This window comes from Equus asinus, chromosome 11, assembly GCF_041296235.1.
Source record: "Equus asinus isolate D_3611 breed Donkey chromosome 11, EquAss-T2T_v2, whole genome shotgun sequence".
NCBI classification, from domain to species: domain Eukaryota; kingdom Metazoa; phylum Chordata; class Mammalia; order Perissodactyla; family Equidae; genus Equus; species Equus asinus.
Genome location: NC_091800.1, coordinates 50,189,520 through 50,208,642, shown reverse-complemented (window position 1 = coordinate 50,208,642; position 19,123 = coordinate 50,189,520). Strand labels below are relative to the sequence as shown.

The 19,123-nt window shown below is 37.8% G+C and overlaps 1 long non-coding RNA gene across 1 annotated transcript in view; it reads left to right on the top strand.

The window, feature by feature from the left end:
* Positions 1-1,027: 1,027 nt before the first annotated feature.
* Positions 1,028-19,123, top strand: part of LOC139039798 (uncharacterized) — a 104,128-nt gene continuing 86,032 nt past the window's right edge. The window contains exons 1-2 of the long non-coding RNA XR_011493023.1: positions 1,028-1,194; positions 11,001-11,105. This is a non-coding gene — a long non-coding RNA (uncharacterized lncRNA). The remainder of the gene's footprint in view (positions 1,195-11,000; positions 11,106-19,123) is intronic.

Sequence of the window (19,123 nt, the reverse complement as noted above, 5' to 3'; positions counted from 1 at the left end):
ATCTGGCGGCAGAGTCTGGCTCTGGAGCCGGCGTGGTCCTGATGCATTGTTAAATCCAAAAGCACATCAACGAGAAGTGGTATCAGCTGTGTTCACTTTGTGACCATTCATTGATTTACACACTTTTAAAACGTATCTTACACTTTAATGAGTTAAATTAGTGATATAATTTAAATAAGTAATCATTCTATGTACCTGTAGTAGAAAAGATTGGAAAGAGATATACAAACCATTAACTTGATTGTCTTTATGAGGAATATAAGTAATTCAAATTTTCTTCGTTTTAGTTATCTGTATTGTCTAGATTTTTGACAACTATTCTGTAGAACTTTTGTAATAAGAAATATCATTTAAACAAACAAAGAAAATTTCTGGTGAGGAAGAAATGAAACTAACGTTGATTTAACATTACTGTCAGTAGTAGCATATTTATTATTTATCTAATTCTCAAAATTACCACTTGAAGACTTTTTATACTATTTGTTGCCAGTTAAGGCTAAAATGAATTTCAGAGAGGTAAATAACTGGCTCAAGTCACACACAGCACTCAGCACATAATTAAAGGAGACAGGATTTGAATCCAGGACTGATTCTAAAACCCAGAAAAAAATAAAGGAGAGAATTCAGGAATGGAGGAAAGAAGTTCTAGAAGGTAAGTTCTAATTTGGTGTAGTGAGGCCACTAAGAGTTGGAAGCAATCATTTTGAAAAACTGCTAAATAGAAAGAAAGCAAAAAATAAGATTTTCTATTACATGAAGACCAGTATAGTTTGAAGCTTAATCAGCAGCCTGTGAATTCTTTAAATATAGTTTATTTGGAAGAGATTATAGTTCAATCTTTTGACTCATCACCATAAGACTTCTCCAAGCAGAGCTGAATAAATCATCGGATTCTGTGCATGACCCTGGGAAGTCTGATTCTAAGATATGATTTATTCTGTATGATGTTGTTTTGTTTGTTTTTCCTTTAGTTTTGTTTTGCTTTACCCAGTATTCCCACAATAGTCTCCCTTTTTTCCCTAACAATGATGTCCCATTTCCCAGGACATTTTGCAGTAACTAATTATATTGGACATGAAGCAATTTGTGTAACTGCCAAATTTGGAAGAACTAAAATGACCAAAAGCAGTTGAAGATTTTCTGTGTTTTCTACGGAATTGGAAAGAGAAGTTAAGAAAGAGACCAAGGATTCTGGTGAGTACAGTAAGAAAGGCAAACCATTAAGTTCTCCAGTTTTAAAAGAGACAAACCCAGAAACTCTTGGTATATGACCTTGGCCAAATTATTTGAACTGGTTCCTGTGTGAACCAAGTGTAAAGTGGCATAAAAAGGTAACTCAGACTCTGGATCTGACTTGGGGTGTTTTGGATAAATAAGTTATGACTTTATTAGTTCAGTCTGGGACAAGAAGGTAAATACTGTTCTCTGCAAAAAGATGTTTGAAAGGTTCATCCTGTTTTTTCTCCCACAATTTTTCTTTTCTACCCATGTGGCTATTTCACAGTTTGTTGTTGAGTTCTTAGGAGATTGTGAAGCTGGCTTTAATAATAATGATAATAAACACTGATATTTTTCTTTCAGTAGATAAGGGCACAGAAGGAAAAACATGTTTTCTACACAGTAGCTTCCATGGTACTTCTCTGTGTTTGAAAACAAATAGTTCTGCAGATGTGGCATTGCATTTTCCACCTATTTTTATATATACCAGTATTTGTTGTTTTCTTACTGGTATCCGAAGTTACTGATTCTGGGAAAACACAGGGCAAATTCAGGAAAATACAATTTACGAGATTGATGTTAATTCCTAGAAAATTCCAGAATGTATGGTTAAACAAATGGTTTTTGAGTAATCTAGAAACAAATAGTTTTTGGTAAATCTTAGAAATCAACAGGACTATCTAAGACTTAGTCATGTCAAATAAATGTTTTAGCAAAACATATAAGAGAATCTCCCATGATATTCAGACGTTCCCTTCTTAAGGAAACTTCATTGATCACCCTATTTAAAATTGTAACCTTTCTTAACATTTTGTACCCTCTACCCTCGCTTCCTTTTTCTCCTTAGCACTTACCTTCATGAAACACACTATTTTATTACTTATTTTGTGCATTCCTCTAGAATGTAAGCACCATGAGGAAGTCTCCCCTCCTCCCAACCCTATTCTCTCAACTGCTGTGTCCTCAGCACCTAGAATAGTCCATAGTGCATATTAGGTGCTGAAAGAGGAAGTATCTTTGTGAAGATGTTGAAATGCAGCCTGAATGATAATACTCTTATTCAGATTGAACCATCAGAACCAGTCTTTTTTTTTAAGATTGGCCCTGAGCTAACATCTCTTGCCTTCCTCTTTCTTTTTTTTCCTCCCCAAAGCCCTGGTACCTAGTTGTGTATCCTGGTTGTGAGTCATTCTAGTTCTTCTATGTGGGGTGCCACCACAGCATGGCTTGATGAGTGGTTTGTAGATCCGTGCCCAGGATCTGAACCAGTAAACCCTGGGCCGCTGAAGCAGAGCACGTAAACTTAGCCACTCAGCCACGGGGCCGGCCCCCAGAACCAATGTCTTGATGGCAACCTCAAGCAAGATCTCAGGTGCACTTTAGGGCTCTGAGTATTCTCAACAAAGGCTTGTTGAAAATATAAAAGCAGGCTTATGAAATTTTTTGATGAACCTAAGCTAGAAAGAATAGCTATATAATAACAAAACCAACTTTAACTTGATTTTGAGGGGCTAAAATGCTAGACTCAAGCAAGAAAGCTAAAGCATAGCAAAAAATGTAATCTTATTTATTTAATTAGAAGAGTTGCATAGTAGTTAATAATTTATTTAACTTTCTCAGACCTGAGTTTTTTCTTTTCTGCATTAGATGGACCTAATTAGACTTTAAATCTCTTATATGTACTGAGATTACTTAATCTTCTGAAGCTAAGGGACTAAGCAGTGAAATTAGCAGGCAAAGTGGAAGTCATGGCAGTGAAAGGGTGGAGGGAAAAGGGGCAGAAGTGACAGTATGGGAGCTGAAGAGTCAGGGGCCATATAAGCAGCACTTAAGCAAGGCAAGGGCCAATAGTGGGTGAAGGGATGGGTGTAGCTGAGCAAGCTGAGATGGAGCCGCAGCAGGAGGAGGTCAAAAAGGAAGAGGAAGAGAAGGCAATGGAGATGTCTGTTGTCCTACTTCCTGTGCTGTTGAGATGTTTCCTCCCCTTCCTTGATCATTTCTGCATTGATAGGAACACTCATTATCTGTGGGGAATAAATCCAAACAACATAAAACCCCCAAATCTCAATAAAGTTAGGAATAGGCTCCCACTAGGAAATTGAAACAACTGCCGTTAGCAAAGTTTTGTGCCAGTGCTTCAAAATTTAAGAAAACACATTCCCCAGGAGTTGGCATTTCTAACATGATAAAGAACATCTCTCAGGTGGAACACCCTTGATCCTGTTAAGGTGGCCATTTTATTGCTTGTGTAGACCAGTGGTACTCAAACTTTAGTGTGCAATAGAGTCACCTGAAGGGCTTGTTAAACACAGATTGTGTTGGGCCGCACTCTCAGAGCTTCTGATCCAGTAGGTCTGGAATAGGACCCAAGAACGTGCGTTTCTAACAAGTTCTCAGTTGAAGTTGATGCTGCTGGTCCGGGGACAGCGCTTTGAAAAGCTTTATGTATGCTGTGTTCAGCACTAGGGCACCTGGCTGTGGGGGTGAGTGGGAGATGAAATCCACAAGCTGCCGTGACTGGAAGTCATACAAAGGGCCCCCTGCAACCCTGCTTTGAGGGTTTAATACTGTTGTGTGTAAGTATAGAAAACAATACTAAACTCATGGTTGATACACCTCACTTCACCCCTTTTCAAATGGGAGAAATTGATTCAATGAGGAAAACGTGGGGTGATACAGGCTTTGGTTGAAAGTCTCTTTGGTAACCCTGCTAGCATTTCTCAGTGAAGAGAGAGGGAAGAATACCATTGGCTTTCAAGTCGAGAGACTTAGCTTCTAGATCCTGCATTGACCCTAATCAGTTGTATGGTCTTAGACAAGTCACTTAATCTCCTGGCTTCCATCTTCTCATCTATAAAATGAGAATTTCAACCTAGATGATGTTTAAAACCTCTTCCTGCTCTGAAATTCATTGTATGATTTTTAAGTCAAAGAAGGCATTTATATCGCAATAGCAAATTGACCAGTTTATCTTTGTGGCAATTGAATTGCTTTGGAGAGTTGTTCTTTATTGGTGAAGAAAGCTCTTAGTGACCCAAATTTTCTCGGAAATTGAATGCAAGGTCTCTAATAGTACTTAGCACCTAGTATTCAATGATATTCTATTCTTTCCCTTTCTTTTCTTTATCCCTAATGTTAATGATTCTTTGACGAGATTTAAGTGGCTTGTTTTTAGTTCAGATTAGGAAGTGTCATGTTTTGGAAAATGTAATAAAAATTTAGACCCATCCTTTGGTACTTTCAATCCCATCACTTGCTCTTGTTGTTTGTGTGTTTTGCCACCAGATAGCAGAATTACTCTTGTTATAATCTTTTTATGACTTAGATGAGTTTACTTTTTGGAAATTCTTTGATAGTGAAATGTGGGAGAGGAAGTCCTCCTTACCTTGTTATCTGAAGATAATTCGTCCTGGAGAAAAAAAGCCTTCTTCAAGTGCACCCACTTAAAGACGCTGGCCAAAATGTGATCAGGAAAAAATGGCTTGAGTGGGCTTTACCTTAAAAAATAAAGTTAAGAATTATAAAAAATATGTTCAATTGCTTTTATATTTAACCAACTTTAGATCTTATTTTCAACTATGTACCAAAAAAAGTGAATCAAAGTTTTTCTTTTTCTTTTGGGCAGAATCCAGCTTGTGTTCTGTTAGTTCAGCTCTGTCTCGTGGAAAAAAGAGTTGCTGTCTTGCCTAGTAGAATTATAAAAGAAATCATTTTTGTAAAATTATTCAAAGACTATCAGTTTTTGCAAGGACATTCCTTAATTCTTTGATACTTGACTCAATCTCTTTGGAAATACGTATTGTGTCATCAAACTTGTTGATATTTCTCATCTTCGATTATTGGCTGATTTAACTCTTTCCAATTGTTTTGGTTGTTAGCTTTGTGCTGTGAATAATCTTATGTCAGCCCTCTCTTGGACGTCATGGAATCCTGGACTTTTTGCTAAGATTTGCCAAATCATTTTGCTGTTCAAAACCTGAATTATGGGGATAGACATTAGCGTTAAGGAAAGAAGGATTGTTTTTCTAGGAGAAGCTTTATTTTTGTTACGTTTAAACAATGAGCCTAAAATAAGTATGCGTGTGTGTGCGTGTGTGTGTGTATGTGTGTGTAGTCAAAGAAAATATACAGGTTTTTGACATATCTTTGTTTCATAGTTTAAAAGCATTTTCAAATTTGGTTTTGTTTCCATTTATTAAAAGCATATGAAAAGCCTGGATCAGTGAGCTTTGGCTATAAACATAGTGTAAAAGAAGCCACCTCAAAACTCAGTGGCTTAAAACAGCAATCATTCATTCTCATGGATTTGCAGGTTGTTTGTGTGTTCGCTGGTTAGAGTGAGCTTGAGTGGCGTGGGAGGGAGTGTTGAGTGAAGGTTAGTTTTATAAGAGGTTGGTTAAATAGGGAAGTTTTTGTAGTATATGTTTTCTTTCTCTGAAGCAAATCTCAACACTGTCTGGATTCTAATCCTGGTTCTGCTTCATACTGTTATCTTGGACACTTTACTTAACCTTCGCCTGTTAAGTGGGGATAATAATTTCTGTTACATGGGGATAATAATAACGCAAATTGCACTGGTTTTTATGATGACTGAATGAGATAATTAACCTAGCGCGTATGGAATGTTTACTAAATGTTAGTTTTTCTTGTTACTAAGAGAAAAAGTACCTCTGATTATGATTAAGAGGCTAATGAATTAGGCACATGGGGAGGGAAAAAGCATGGAGATGGAGCCAGACGTAGGGTTGGAATTTATCTCTAGTTCTTTGATCATATAAATCCAGGAAGAGGGGCTGCCCCATGGCTGAGTGGTTAAGGTTGCGTGCTCTGCTTTGGCTGCCTGGGGTTCATTGGTTCGGATCCTGGGCACAGACCTACAGACTGCTAGTCAGGCCATGCTGTAGCGGCATGCCACTAGAAGAAGTAGACTGACTTACAAGTAGGACATACAACTATGTACTGGGGCTTTTGGGGAGGAAAAAAAAAGAGGGAGATTAGCAACAGATGTTAGCTCAGGGTCAATCTTCCTCACCAAAAAGCAAAAAAAAAAAAAAAAAAAAAATCAAGGAAGCCAGTAGAACCAACATTTTACTTTAACAATTAGTGATACAGTGACATTTACTGTGTGCCAGACTCTTTACAAGAGTTTAGCAATTTTTGTTAACTCATTTAATGCTCTTTTCAACCCTAGGAGATAGATATGATTATTATCTCTATTTTATAGTTGAGAATATCTAGACACAGAGAGGTTAGATGACTTCCCCAAGGCCACACAGCAGGTAAGTGGCAGAGCTGGGATTCAAATGCATAGGAGTCTGGCTGCTGAGTCTGTGGTCTTGAGGTCATGGTGCTTTTCTATTACAAGGAGGGCACAAAGGAGGCCAAGCTGAGGTGGTATAGGATCCTGAATATAGACACTTAATTTATGTACTAAGTTGTGAAGATTTGGCTTTATTCTTTCCTTCTGGAGGTTTGAGACACTCCTCTTTTTCTGTGTCCATGTTGTATTCTCCCCTCTATCCAGCTTATTCCAGGATGAGAAAGGGATCCCATGAGAATTCACTGCAGGCTGCTGGAGAATCACTTCATGACGATGAGGATCATCATCCTTTCTGGGCTTGCTGACTTCTCATTCTCCTTTATACAAGGGGGCGAATCAGGATCACTATATCAGGTTGTTTTTGCTCCTCAGTAATAGGATTTTTATTGCTAACTTAAAGGATAGGGGATGAATGGAAACAAACTAGGTTTTACATCTAACTCTATCCTGTGCAAAACACACCATGCTAATAAATCTTCCATACTAAAAATGTATCCACACAAGGCAAAGGATCATGTTTGTAAATCTAATTGAATTGAATTTCACTTTTGTGCCTTTTTGGGGGCATAGTTCAGGAACAAGGAGTATGCAGTTCTGAAATGCCATCTTTGGGTCAGCATTATGGGTGATTGCCCGTTTTAGCTGTAAGATTATGACTTATAATAAACTTAGGTGAAACTCTGAAATGCTCAGCCACATAAAACCGCAATTGTCGTGGGCAGGCTGGTCAACATGTGCAGAGATGCTCAGGGTTTGGAATTATGTATTTTTATTTGGCTTTGTTTGTATCTCAGCTGAAGCAGCTCTCTTTGATCCAACAAAGATAGGGTGGTTTTTATTAAAAATTTAACAGGTATCTCATAGCAATATTTACTTTAATGTGATAAATCAAGAAATTCTTCTTTTTCTGAATGAGATATGTTGGTAAGATAAACTCAATGCTATAAGATAAATATTAACTTTATAATGAAAACTATGAACGCCTTGTTGGGAACACGGCATCTGTATTTCTCTAAGGAGGTGGAAGCCGTCCACGCTCCTTGCTCTACCTTGGGTGATGGGTAACGGCTTAGATTTTAATCCTTAATTATCTGTCCTAGCTCCCTTCATTGTGACATCTCATCCTGTGTATTTTTCAACTTCTAATTTAAAAAATATTGAGTATGTTTGCTCATGCAAGAGACTAGCTGATTTGAGAGTGACAGAAGTACGACCAGGCACTTTTAGATGCAGTAGTCTAACGGAGGAAATGCTAACTTTAGTCAGCAAAATTCATTAGCGAAAAGGAGATTTTGAAAGTTTCTGAGTTAAAAAAATATCTTAAAGGAAGTCTGGTGAACATAACCTAAAGATCTAACTACAAAATGTTTGAGTGGAGTTCAAAGGACACCTGTGATAGTTTTGATAAAGTTACTGCTCTGGAAAGAACTGAGATATACTACTTTTCGCCACGGTGATTGTCCGTGTATGGGTACCTTCACGCAGTGGCACCAGTCATGAATCCTGTAAGTGACCTATTAATAATCGCAATATGAATGAAATGTGCTGCCTAGAAAATGAGGTTGCCTGGCTCTCATAAAATACCATTTTCTTTTCATAATTTACGGGATGTGTTGTCCAAGGAGATGAAGTATTTCATGTTGGTCAGTTTTGGCTCTGCATAGGCCTAATACTATGTGGAATATTTTTAATGGTTGACTGATAAAACATTGTTTCTTGCAACTCAGCCATTTCTGGATTACAAACATCAAGGCTGCAAACACAATTTCTTACTTGGTTTATCCCTCGAGTAGTTACAAATACTATCAAAGACCGAAATACAGCAACCAAGCAACTACATTTCTAGGGTGTGCTATTTAACCTGAGAAAAATTCAGAACTAAAGATGTAGTACTTACTTTCAGGAGGCTGATAATCTTGGAAGCAGAAGATTAATTCTCTGTAAAAATTACGTTAATCAGGGGCTGGCCCCGTGGCCGAGTGGTTAAGTTCGTGCGCTCCGCTGCAGGCGGCCCAGTGTTTCGTTAGTTCGAATCCTGGGCGCGGACATGGCACTGCTCATCAGACCACGCTGAGGCAGCGTCCCACATGCCACAACTAGAAGAACCCACAACGAAGAATACACAACTATGTACCGGGGGGCTTTGGGGAGAAAAAGGAAAAAATAATTTAAAAAATCTAAAAAAAAAAAAATTACGTTAATCAACTAATTACATCAATTTTCTCATATTTAACGTATGTGGGGAATTGTACCCAGAGGAAAATCAGTTTCCAATCTTCTCTTGGTGCTCATGCATGTTGAGGTGGAGCGGGAAACATGGGATACAAACAGTAGAGGTGAAATGCTTTGAGCATTTAGCGTTCATCTAATGTGTACAATAGAAGATAGAAAGTCTACGTCTTTTAAAAAATAGTTGGTGTATTTTCAAAGCATATGGATGCTCGGATTATATCCGTTCTTTGAGATTTGCAAGGCGCTTTTCAAAACATGAGTTGTATAGTCAAGTTTGTAAATAATCTGTGGAAAAGAATCTTGCAAAAATTCTATTTGACCTCCTGCACCTGCTTGGCCCTGGTCTCCTTTGACACGTATTATGTCCTCTCTGTCCAGGCTATTTGCTTCTCCTTCTGTGGCAGGGCAAATCTTTTTTTGCTTTTCCATCTCAAGCCATGAGAGTTATGACAGGGGTGCTTGGGTCTTAGAATAAGATAGAGGAGGACACAGAAGAGCACATTATGTGCTCTCTTAGTGTATCTGTGGCTGGATTTTAGGTGGAGAGAGAAAGTGAAGAGATTTGGGCTCACAGGTAAGGCTACAGAATGGTGCCTGGGAAGGTTGGGAGGCAGCTGGGCACACTCACATGGTGATGTGGATGACCATCGTGCTGCAACCCGTCTTGTATTGTGGTGCTGTCTTGATGTTTCTGTCTTCCCCACCATACTCTAAGCTCTTCTCAGGAAAAACCCATTTGTCATTTTGTAGGTTAAAAAAAAGGTCCAATACCAGCAATTCAAATGGTTAGAACTGAACATAATGCACTGCGTGACCCAGGGACAGACTGGATTTTCCCCACCATCTCTGTCCCTCCCCAGCAGCATTGCCTTGGGCAAGTCTCTTAATCTGGATGAGCCTTATTTTCTACACTTATACCGTGGGGCAAAACATACACTTCCTCCTAGGGCTGCTGGGAATATTAAATTATTAATAAATAATGCACGTGTGTTTGTGCCTGCCATGTAATAAATACACTGTGAGTCGTGTCTATGACGTTTCTAATTTATTGTTTCAGTTTCTGAAGCCTAGCACCAATCCTGCTTATACTGGGTGCTCAGTAATGTTTGTTAAATACAAAACAGCTAAGCTGAAACCTATGGTTGTGTTAAATGCCCAACGAATACTTACTGCATGAGCGAGTGGTTCTTGTCCCAGATCAAATGGCCCAGAGACCCACCTGGGAGTTACTCATCTCACAGTTAGCTCTGAGAATTGTAGCCTGCTGGAGCTCCACTTCAAACAGGGATTCTCATGAAAAGCAAATCAAAAGCGAATTTGAAGGAGAGGCAAAATACATTGTTTCTTATTAGGCCTGCTGTTTGATTTTCATTAGGCATCCTGCCTGATTCTTATTAGGACTGCCCTGATTTCTTTTAGGTCCTGGTCATTTAGGGTCAGTGCTCATGTGCTTTATAAATGATGTCATTATTTGACTTTATTACATACATGATGTAGGTAATGATTCAGGGTTTATTCCACAAAATAATCCTAAGCACCTAATGCTGATTGGTTTAATGATACAAAAACTAATTTGGAAGGAATGGAAGGTTTCCTGGGGCACAGCTGATGATGTGAATGTGAAAAGGCTTCATTTCCCACATTTAAAGAATGGAAACAACATGCAATTACGTGTTCTTCGATGAGGTGTTTTCTTTGAAATGGTAGAACTTGGAACGTCTCCATATGAGAAAGGTGGAAAAACTTAAGTAACTGTGCCAAGGTCAGTTTTCCTTTTTTATTTCCTTTATTATTGTTATATTTATTCTTGGCTATAAACATATGCTTTCTCATTTTTTTCTCTTTCTTTTAATATGAAAACCTAATGGGGAGACTGATGAGATTGGCCAAGTCTGTGAAATTAAAATGAATTTTGTAATTTTGTTTATCAGCTTGGGGTCAATGACATGGAAATTCTGTAAGTTATAAATGTAAATATGAACATGAATTCCATGTGCTGAATTCACTCATGCAGAAGGCGGGCCCATTCCCACTCCGCGCCATCACCCACCTCCCAACGGTTAACAATTAGCTAGTTAAATAAGCCACCTTGGGGTTCTGTGTGTCTGTGCTACTCGGCTCCCTGCGGTGCTTATCCAAGCTCTTTATGAAAGATTTGTGCTTGGATCTGATTCTCATGATACATTAATAAAGGTGAAAACCGGCCTTTTTTTTTGGTGTTTTTCTTTAGGATGGGATGTGATAGGAGAGCACACGGAATGACCCCGGTCACCCACCATAGAAATCAGTTCAAGTACCGACTTCAGTAGTGAGCTTTTAAACTGGTCTTAATTAGGTGAGTACATTACCCACTCTGTCTTTATTTTGCTTTTCTGATTCACCCTTCTCTCACAATGCCTGATTTCTACCCACTCATTTATCCACTGCTTGTAGTTACATGCTCTTGACTGTTATTTAATAAACAGGATGTTATTTAATAAACAGGAAAAAGACGAACTCTTTTGATATTTATTTTCATCATTTCTTCATTTTTATCAATTCTTAAATTTTTCTCCCTTGGATATTTTCCCCATCAAAATTATTTTTTTAACCTGGAAGTGTGGGATTAAATATGACCGTTAAACACAAGGACATGAGTTCAGCTTCTTCTGTTCCCTTCTTTTCCTTCTCTGAGGAGGCATGATTTCCACCTTTTTCTCTCCTGTCCTTACCAGAGGGCAGAATGGCCTGTTCTCCAAACTTTATCAATTCCCTTCTCACTGGTTCTTAAGCTTGGCATTCTCTTTGTAGTTGTTGAAAGGTAGTTTTGCCCATTTTCTACATCTGTTTTAAATGCTATGGACAGAAACCCAAAGAGCAAAGAGAGCCTAAGGGAGAAAAAGGTGACCAGAGCCAGAGAAGCTGAGTTCAAGCCTTGACCTTGTTGATTTGCTGGATGTCTTTGGGCCAGCCCTGACCATGCATGGCTCATGGTCCTCACGTGTAAAATGAGGGGCTCAAAATGGAGCGTCCAGGGTCATTTCCATTGGAGAGTGGATCATTTCCTCATTTATGAAATGGCCACACTAATAGGGCTTGGCTTATAGAGCATAGAGTTAGGGTTAAATCATTTATGTATATGTTTTACATGGTGTCTGTCATGGAGTAAGAGCTTGCAAACTCAATACAGATCTCCCTTGACATATGATGGGGTTACGTCCCAACAAACCCATTGTAAGTTGCAAACACCCTAAGTTGAAAATGCGCTTAGTTCACCTAACCTACTGAACGTCATAGCTTAGCCTAGGCTACCTTAAACGTGCTCGGAATACTCACATTAGCCTATAGTCAGGCAAGACCATTTAACACAAAGCTTATTTTATAATAAACTGTTGAATATCTCATGTAATTTATTGACTACTATACCAAAAGTGAAAAACAGAATGGTTATATGGATACAGAAATGTTAAGCATATTGGTTGTATACCCTCCTGATTGTGCGGCTGACGGTGAGCCATGGCTCATTGCCCAGCATCATGTGAGAGTATTATATCAAATGCCGCTATCCTGGGAAAAGATCAAAATTCAAAGGCGAAGCACAGTTTTTACTGAATGCATATCACTTTCAATCGATCCTAAAGTCAAAAACTCATAAGTTGAAACATTGTAAGTTGGGGACCATCTGTAATAGTAAAACCCTGCAATAGAGCTAATTGGATACATTCCTCTGTCCAGCCCGTGTTCTCAAATAAAATTCTTTTCTTCTATGGGAGAGAATGAGGGAGAGGAAAGGGGGGCTTGGAGTGGGGCAAGGAGTTCCCAGGAAGGTCCTGGAGAGGGTAGGTCACTGGGTCCCTAGTATTCTTCTAACCCAATTGCCTTGCATCAGATCAACAAAACAGCTTCCAACCAGGCAGAGTGCTCGAATCACTGCCCCCTGTCGTGGGAGTTCCAACCAGCCAGAGGCTGTAGAATCAACATGTAAGGAAGGTTGGACAACTCCTCCCAGACAGCAGCAAACAGTAGCTAGAACAAGACTGTATTTGAATTAGGCAGCCAAACCGTGGAATAATCCAGCTACCTGTTCAGGTTTATTCTTGTCACTTGGCTCACCTTGTAATAACACAACCCTGCATTTTATAAATTTCAAGTTTCTAGACCCCATTTATCGTATTTCATTTATTTCTGGGTGAAATATATCTATTAACAGGGAATGTTGTTGCGTATTCCCCAGATCCAAGGTTCTAAGTATAGATACCCTCTTTCTTATTGTTGTCATGCTTGGTTTCTTAGATTTAGAATCATTCAAGACTATTTGGCTCCAAGTAATAGAAGTCTGACTTAAACTGGCTGAAACATCAAAGATGATTTATTAGCTAAAATATTCAAAAAGTCAGACCCAGCTGCATTCAGGGACTCAAAAAAGGTCAATTAGGGCTTGGTTTTTTTATCTTGTTTTCTGCTGCACCCCTTGTCTGAACTGCTCTCTTCTCTATTGATTAAAGTCCCCAACAAGCTCTTGCCTTATGGTGGCCTTAGGTAAATCCAGTCCTTCACTCTACCAGCATCAAATCTAGCAGATACAGGACTCTTCCTTCATAATTGTGTCTCACTGTACTAAGTAGGTCACATGACTTTTCCCCAGTCAAACAGTTTGTCCAAAGGGATGGAATATATTGATTGTTCAGTCTAATCACTGCCTCACTCCTGGTTTGGGGTCAGCTCTACCTGAACCAAATGGACTAAGGTAGGGACAGCCTGGTATTCCAAAAGGAAAGAGGATTCTTTTACCATAGTCCTCTGCAGAAGGGGGAATGAATTATGGACAGGCAAAAACAACAGATGCCCATTGCAGATCTCTTTACTGGAATTCAGAGCTTAAAAAAAGAAAAAAGTGGGGTGTAGTGGTTAAGCCTGGTATGCTCCCCTTCAGTGACCCTGGGGTCATGGGTTCGGATCTCAGGTGCGAACATATGCCACTAGTCAAGTCATGTTGTGGCAGTGACTCACGTACAAAATATAGGAAGTTGGCACAGATGTTAGCTCAGGGCTAATCTTCCTTAACCAACAAAAGAGGAAGATTGGCAACAGATGTTAGCTCAGAGCGAATCTTCCTCACCAAAAAGAAAAAAATGCTTTCAATTGTTCAGGTGAGTGTTCAGAATAAATCCTAGTCTCTAGGTTGAATGTCCTTGCAGATGCCAACATTTAAAGTGATAATTGTAAACGTGGAAACATGCTTATGGAATAAGTAGAAAAATATAGAATACAAATTTTATGTTTACAGTGGTTGCAATTACATAGATGAATTCTGGAAGGGCAGTTTAAAATATGAAAATAGTTATTTTAGTTCAGATTAGAATGTTTATGGATATTTTTGCCTTTGAAAAATATCTTTAACTTGTCTACATGTGTTTCAAAAAAAAGGAAAGAAGAAAGCTCAGTGAATGAATGAAAGCTGACCTCATTAGATAGGAATGTGTGCATGTGCAGTTCATCTTGACATCGTGACAACTGCCTTCAGCATATTAGTAGTAGCTTCGAGAGAGATTCCTGTGTCCTTCATAGCATAGTGCCTGGGTCATATGTGCCGCTTTCTCTCTTACTGAAGACTGGCCCTGCATTTCACTGATTTTATATGTTACCAAGATTTTACACTTTTATTCGATCTTACTAGATATTAATCCTTCACATTTTCTAACCTCAATGTGCTTCAGTTTGATTCCTATCTTCTCCCATAGCATACAATTAAATTATCCAACCTCTTCCCTCTACCCTTGCGTCAAGGTTACACCCCTCACTTCTGAGTCCTGTATCAGGGGCAGTTGAGGATAGGTAACTCAGGATCTCGATGGCACCCCAGCAATGCCACCAGGGTCACAGGTTCTCTACATTTTTCCATTCTGCTATCCTAACTTAGGAGTTCTACTCGAAAGCCTGCCTATTATTATTTTTTGATCATTTGGCTATTTACTTTTATTTAGGGTTTCTGATATTACCCATTTCAAAGAAAAAAGAGGACAAGTCAACTGTTCTTATGAATAAGCCATTCTGATATTTAAAAATTGAATGACTAGGATATTTTTCTTTGTTTTCAAGTTAATTTTGTGATGTAATCTATGTTTTTTCTTTCTGTTTCTCTTTGCTAGAGGGTTAGAAGACTGTACTATTCTCATTCATAAAAGAATTCTTAAAGTTTATTATTCTTTTGTCTCTATATTATCGTCTTCATGTTGAATCTTAGTCTGTGTTCTTTACCCATAGTTACTCTCATAAATTCCTCTATAGCCTCATCTACCCTCAGATCTATCTTTGTGAGTATAGATACAACAATGGCACTTTGGCAGTTACTTTAAAACCAGGCTCTGCCACTTTTCCAGGTGTCTGGCTGTGGCCTAGTTACTTATCAATCTGAGTTTTAGTTTTCTCCCCTCTGAAGTAGGAAGGATTATGTTTACTGTTTTTGGTGGTTGAGGGTATTGAATGAAAAATATTAGATTGATCATAGGAAATTGCCTATATTTGACTTATAAAAATGGTAATTTCATTTGGCTCAATCTAATATTTGTAGGGTCTAAGCACAGTGCCATTGGTGGTGGCTCCATAAATGGTATTTGTTATGGTGATAGTGGCAGGAGTCACATAAAGTTTAGGAAAATAAGAGGTCTACTTTGCAGGACAGAGATGCAAGCTGAGCATTTGCTGGTTAGTGCTTCACTGGTTCCCTGGGAATGAAGGGTTGGTCATTAACATCAAACTCACATTGTAGCGATGCTTTGGTTAGCTTGTAATCACATACGTTTAAAATTAATCATTAGGTAAAGTCTTTGTTCTAAATAACTTTATAGCTTTTCTCTTAGGGTTCTGTTTGAAAGAAGTGTACCCTACAGATAAATTCAACCCACAATTGCAGTTAACATCCAGGTGTACACTCAATCTACACTCTTCTGTCTCTTCAAAGGACTTCTCAATTCATTGATGAGTGCTGGTGATTAGAGGTGAAAGTCAAGAGTTATAACAACGATCGAGTGAAACCATATGAACAATCACTAATAGCAAGTTGACAGTCTTAGGTGCAGGTGTATTGGGGCATAGACTTAGGCACACAGGAGGAAAGGGGGTGGATGTTGGACATGGATGAAGAACAGAGGTGATGGAAACTGAGAGTCCTTTCTCTTGCCACCTCTCCTTATCCACAAAGCCTTCTCAAGGAAAGACTTTGAAAATAAAAGAAGAGGGACCCAGAGAAAAATATCCTCTTTCCCCCTTTCCTAAACCTTTGATTTGTTTAGTAAAGCACTTCCTCACCAATACCTCATTTGACTCATACCACAACCCCAAAATGCAGACTGAATGAAAATCATTAACTTCATGTGACAGATGAATAACTAAGCCTCAAGAAAAGTTAGTGATTTGCCTAAGGTTGAGCTTAGATTGTAACTTGAATCTTCCATCTCCCAATATGTTTCTGTTTTCACTAAGGCATTTTATTCATGTGCGTTATTTGACATTGAACTACTCTTTTTGTTACTTTGTGCTATTAATGTCTATTAAAAGGAAAATTGGAATCTGGGCAGTGGAGCAGTATAGGATTAGAAATCAAACAATATATGTCTAATTAATTCAATGAATACTTGATTAATATTTGGCAGTTGCATTTTCATTACAATATAATTAATTAGAATTTCTAGATAAACAACTTCACGCAGTTGCTGTGAGAATTAAATGTGATAATGTATGTGAAAGTGTCTACCACAGTGACTGGCAGTTGGAAAGGATTCAATTAGTTGAATATGAATTGTATCAAGACTAATTTTTAGGAGGATTTCTACACAGTAAAACTTTATGGTAGACAACTAAAAATGGAGAAGTACCATTTAATGCTATTATTAGTTAACAACTAACTTGTGAAAGGTAAACCTCAGGATTTCAATCTGGAAACCTTACTGTCATCTCAAAATCAGCATCTCCAAAATGTAACTTCTATTCCTTCAATATAATTTTTTCTCTCATTCCTTCCTTTTGCTAATGGTGTAAACCAGGCTCAAAGTCATGACTCCTCTCTTCCTTTCAAATACCAGTCACCAGATTCTTTCAAATTTTTTTTTGAAATATTCTATTTTGGTAATTTCTTCTACATTTCTACTACTATTGACCCACATAGGTTTTCGTCAACTCATAGATGGATTACTACCTCTGAAATGGTCATCTCCTTGATCTTGTCCATGTTGTTGACCTTTCTTGGACTAGTCTTCCTAAAAATCCCACTTTTATTACATTAATCTTGTGATTAAGACATTTCCAGGCTTCCCAATATCTCATGCACCAAGTCTAACATCCTCTTGATTTTCAATTACCTTTACAATCTAGCCCCTTACAATTTTTCTAAATACTATCTCAAGTCTCACTTTATCTAGGAGCTTGAAAATCCAGGCCCACATGTGGTTTCTTTTTTTTCTTTTATGTTTAGTGTTCACTTAATGCTGTTCTATATTGTTTAAGAATTACTTCTTTTTTCTCCTGGCTTTATTGAAGTATAATTGACAAATAAAGATTATATATAGTTAAAGTATACAGCTTGATGTTTTGATATTCATATACATTGTGAAATAATCGCCCCAATCAAGGTAATTAACATTTCCATTGCCTCATATAATTACCTTTTTCTTTTCTTTTTTTTTTCTTTTGTGGTCAGAATGCTTAAGATTTACTCTCTTGTAAATTTCAATTATACAATACAGTATTGTTAATTATAATCACATTAATCTCCAGAACTTGTTCATCTTGCATAACTGAAAATTTGTACCTTTTGACCAACATCTCCTTGTTTCCCCCTCCCCTCAGCCTCTGGTAACCGCCATTCTACTCTCTGCTTCTATGAGTTTGACTATTTTAGGTTTTGTATATACATGAGATCGTACAGTATTTGTGTTTCTGTGTCTGGCTTATTTCACTTAGCATAATGTCCTCCAAGTTCATCCATGTTGTCACAAATGGCAGGATTTCCTTCCTTTTTTAAGGCTTAATGATATTCCATTGTGTGCGTGTGTGTATATATGTATATTTAGAATATATATATCACATATTCTTTATCCACTCATCTGTTAACAGAGATTTAGGTTGTTTCCATGTCTTGGCTATTGGGAATAATGCTGCAGTGAACATGGGAGTGCTGATAGCTCTTTGAAATACTGATTTTGTTTCCTTTGGATATATACTTAGAAGTGGGTTTGCTGGATGTAAGGTAGTCCCATTTTAATTTTTTGAAACTACTAGGTAGTTCTATTTTTAATTTTTTGAGGAACTTCTATACTGTTTTCCATAAAGCCTGTAAAATTTCCATTCCTATCAACAGTGTACAAAGCTACCTTTTTTCCCACATCCTCATCAACACCTGCCTTTTGTCTTTTTGATAACAGCCATAAAAATTGCTTCTTTTACTTGTTTGCTTTTCTGTCTCAATTGTAAGCATATTTAAGACAGAATCCTTGTGCCATACTTTTGTATTCCTAACGTAGTCTAAACCGGTCCTAAAAGTATAATAGTAACTCAATAGATATTTATTGAATTGAATTGAATTGACCTAGGCTTTACTAATGGGATTTATTTTGGGGTGTTTGTAGTAAACTTGCACAGAGCTGTCACCAGGTGGCGGCAAACATAGAAAAGCTGCCTAATGCCTGATTTGTTCAATAAAAAAATACTCCGTAGATAATTTGCATATAATTTTAAATTATGATTTTATTCTGCTTCCTTAAATAGTTTTTTAACGTCTCCAGTTTTTTTTTTTTTTAATTGAAGTACATTCTGAATAATACTAATGCATCAGCAATTGGGTAATTTTTGTGGTTGGGGAAGATATTATATAATCTTTTGAGAATTAGAGATTCTTTAAGGGCATAATTTTAAATAAGTGTGTTTTGGGTTTAAAACGGAAAAAGAATGCCAATTTTGTTGATATTTTAAAAGAGAGAATGTGTCCCAAGTAGTGAAAGCTCCTGTGAAACTGGGAGCCAAGTAAGTTTTGCCATAAACTGTGTAGAAACCTAACCGTGGTATGATTTCTTGGTGGAATTTCTGTCATTGGTCTTTTTCATGAATATTTATTTAAATCCCAGTGGAAATCATTGCTCATCTGAATGGGAGTTAACAATCCTTAATAGCCTCTTCTGATTTGATTGATGTTTTTGTCACTTTCCTTGAAGTAAATAGGTTCCATTAGCATACCAAATATGCTATCTGTCCTTTTACCTCTACAAGCACTTAACTGACCACTCACTTAAGATTTAAATATCCCACCTAGGGTTTTGTTGTCAGTTCAGGGTCAATCTTTCCAGAGAGAAAAGGAAAGAGCTTTAACTATTTAGGTGAGCA